Genomic DNA, 946 nt, shown 5'->3' with positions numbered 1-946 from the left:
ACTAAGTATACCAGATGTTTACGGGATAGGCGTTGATGTCATTACATTGCCACTGACCAACGAGACCGTTTATAGGCGGAGTGACACGTGTAGCCCCGCCCCGTTTTGCAGGACCTTCTCAAAACATCACTTTCTGTCTATTTGCGTACCGTATTTTCCGGACTATAAGACCGCGCCATGAAAATTCCGTCGGCTTTTGAGAAAATAAATGAACATCATGATAAAGTGTGTGATGATTTCTCATCATAATCCATACAGCTACTTCAACATTTATCTGATAATATCATTGTGTTGTTGTTGTTGTTGTTGTTGTTGCTGTTGCTTTCCAGAAAGAGTCCAATAGTCTGGAAAATACGGTTTGAAAAGCAAAAAATTTAAAGAATCATCTGAAAAGATTTTGATGAAACTGTTGCACCAAAGCTTGTTTTTTTTTCTTCTTCTTAAACACACGTCACAAACAGACGAACCTTAAATTATTGTTTTGGCGTAAATGCACTGTTCTCTTCATTTCATTTCTTCAGATGCTCGTCTGTATGTTGCATCGCTTTTATATTAAAGATGTTATTGATCTGTGTATTTATGCAAATCTTCTGTGATTCTGTTTACTTGTTTGTTGGTTTTTTTTTTTTTCTCGATTAAACCTTTGGCTTAACCCCACAGCCTCGCAGTCCTTTCTGTCATCTAGGGGCGCACGATGCGACAGAAATACCGCATCACGATGCACAAAGACGCTTCTACGATACGCATCGGGATATCGACTGTACGTTTACAGGTTTCAACAAAACCAAAAATACTGACGTGTTGCATTTTAAGAAAAAACTGTTTAGTGGTACTTTAATAAATAAGTTTTTAACACGGAAAAGGAGGAAAAGATTTTTAAAAATCTGTACAAAGTTTAACATTTAAAACATTACAATTATTAAAATTAACGTCAAATCAGCTTCCA

This window comes from Ictalurus punctatus, chromosome 15, assembly GCF_001660625.3.
Source record: "Ictalurus punctatus breed USDA103 chromosome 15, Coco_2.0, whole genome shotgun sequence".
NCBI lineage: Eukaryota > Metazoa > Chordata > Actinopteri > Siluriformes > Ictaluridae > Ictalurus > Ictalurus punctatus.
Note: the sequence above shows the minus strand (reverse complement) of the source record.